At 53.1% G+C, this 2,500-nt stretch overlaps 2 non-coding genes across 2 annotated transcripts; both read right to left on the bottom strand.

Annotated features, from left to right (window-relative positions):
* Positions 1-142: 142 nt before the first annotated feature.
* On the bottom strand, positions 143-296 carry LOC145763085 (5.8S ribosomal RNA). Its single transcript, XR_014288236.1, has one exon. It is a non-coding gene; the product is annotated as a 5.8S ribosomal RNA (ribosomal RNA).
* A 245-nt stretch (positions 297-541) lies between these two features.
* Positions 542-2,351, bottom strand: LOC145763089 (small subunit ribosomal RNA). Its single transcript, XR_014288240.1, has one exon. It is a non-coding gene; the product is annotated as a small subunit ribosomal RNA (ribosomal RNA).
* Between the last annotated feature and the right edge of the window lie 149 nt (positions 2,352-2,500).

The following is a 2,500-nucleotide window of genomic DNA, read 5'->3' as shown; positions in this document are numbered from 1 at the left end:
TCGCCGGCCGCCACGCATCGCTGACGCGAGCCCGAATACCAAAACTTTCCACCTTCAACCGAGCGGCGATTGCCCGTCGCCGGGCATACGCACGCGAGCCGAGCCGTCGCGGAGCCGATCCCGCCGGCCGTTGTCGTTTCTGCGACCCTGAGACGGACGCGGTCCCGGGATGAACCCGAGGCCGCAATACGCGTTCAGATCGTCAATGCTCAATGTGTTCTGCAATTCACATTAAATCACGCAGCTTGCTGCGTCCTTCATCGACTCGCGAGCCGAGTGGTCCACCGCCAAGAGCCATCGTTTGTTTGTTTGCTTTTCGCTCTTCGATTCCTAACCTCGATTCGCCATCCGGCTGAAAAAATCGCGTGACGCCGAGCGGGTCGCGGTCGCAACAAATAGTGCGACAAGCCCGCGCACCGCATGAAGCCTTCGGGCACTCGACGCCGACAAAACAAGTTCCTGATCGCGGGGCGGCGGACGCGCCGAGGCACGTCGCCGTCCCGGTGTTTGCTCTTTCGCTCTTCGATTTTTTTTCTCGCGCTAATGATCCTTCCGCAGGTTCACCTACGGAAACCTTGTTACGACTTTTACTTCCTCTAAGTAATCAAGTTAGATCGTCTTTTCGGGCCAAGACCCAACCGTCGCCAGTCGAGCCCGGGCCCAATCGGAGGACCTCACTAAACCATTCAATCGGTAGTAGCGACGGGCGGTGTGTACAAAGGGCAGGGACGTAATCAACGCGAGCTAATGACTCGCGCTTACTGGGAATTCCTCGTTCAAGCGAAATAATTTCAATTCTCTATCCCTAGCACGACCGGGGTTCATCGGGTTACCCAGACCTTTCGGCCAAGGCGAACACACGTTGATCCGGTCAGTGTAGCGCGCGTGCGGCCCCGAACATCTAAGGGCATCACAGACCTGTTATTGCTCAATCTCGTGTGGCTAAACGCCACTAGTCCCTCTAAGAAGTTAAACGCCGGCCGGGAAGGCCGCGTAACTATTTAGCAAGCCAGAGTCTCGTTCGTTATCGGAATTAACCAGACAAATCGCTCCACCAACTAAGAACGGCCATGCACCACCACCCACAGAATCATGAAAGAGCTCTCAATCTGTCAATCCTCGCTGTGTCCGGGCCGGGTGAGATTTCCCGTGTTGAGTCAAATTAAGCCGCAGGCTCCACTCCTGGTGGTGCCCTTCCGTCAATTCCTTTAAGTTTCAGCTTTGCAACCATACTTCCCCCGGAACCCAAAGACTTTGGTTTCCCGCAAGCTGCCGGAGAGGTCGTCAAAATAACGCCCCCCGATCGCTAGTTGGCATCGTTTATAGTCAGAACTAGGACGGTATCTGATCGTCTTCGAACCTCTGACTTTCGCTCTTGATTAAAGAAAACATTCTTGGCAAATGCTTTCGCAGTCGTTCGTCTTGCGCCGATCCAAGAATTTCACCTCTAACGGCACAGTACGAATGCCCCCGTCCGTCCCTCTTAATCATTACCTCGCGCTCCGAAAACCAACAAAAAAGAACCGAGGTCCTATTTCATTATTCCATGCAACACTATCCAGGCGAAGCGCCTGCTTTGAACACTCTAATTTTTTCAAGGTAAACGTCCCGGCCGCCGCCGACACTCAGTCAAGAGCACCGACGGAAAACCGGAGGTAAAGCCAGAACGAACAGTGCACGCCTTGCGACGGACCGAACGCCTGCGCCCAAAATCCAACTACGAGCTTTTTAACCGCAACAACTTAAATATACACTTTTGGAGCTGGAATTACCGCGGCTGCTGGCACCAGACTTGCCCTCCAATGGATACTCGTTAAAATTTTTACAGTGTACTCATTCCAATTACAGGGCCTCGTTAGAGTCCTGTATCGTTATTTTTCGTCACTACCTCCCCGCGTCGGGAATGGGTAATTTGCGCGCCTGCTGCCTTCCTTGGATGTGGTAGCCGTTTCTCAGGCTCCCTCTCCGGAATCGAACCCTGATTCCCCGTTACCCGTAAGAACCTCGGTAGGCAGATACCGTACCGACGAAAGTTGATAGGGCAGACACTTGAATGATCCGTCGCCGGTGCAAGACCGTGCGATCAGCAAAGTTATCCCGAGTCGCCAACAAGACGAGCCGAAGCCCGGCAGGTTTTTGATATGATAAAGGCGCGCCTCCCGCAAGGTCGGCGCTTTTTGCATGTATTAGCTCTAGAATTACCACAGTTATCCAAGTAAAATTTACGATCAAATGAATCACGACTGATTTAATGAGCCATTCGCAGTTTTACCGTACGCAAGTTCGTACTGAGACATGCATGGCTTAATCTTTGAGACAAGCATATGACTACTGGCAGGATCAACCAGGTAACTATCGGCCGACAAAATACGCGAACGGAGTCTTTCGCTTTCCCCGTCGCGGTATCGCACTGTATTACTCAATCACTATTTTTGCTTAGCTCCTCAAACCCGGCGTAAGCCGCGATCTGGACGCCGTCGACACCGGCCAGACGCCCTTT

The sequence above is a fragment of the Corella eumyota genome, unplaced genomic scaffold, assembly GCF_963082875.1.
Source record: "Corella eumyota unplaced genomic scaffold, kaCorEumy4.1 scaffold_271, whole genome shotgun sequence".
Lineage (NCBI taxonomy): Eukaryota > Metazoa > Chordata > Ascidiacea > Phlebobranchia > Corellidae > Corella > Corella eumyota.
This window is presented reverse-complemented; position numbering and strand designations above follow the sequence as displayed.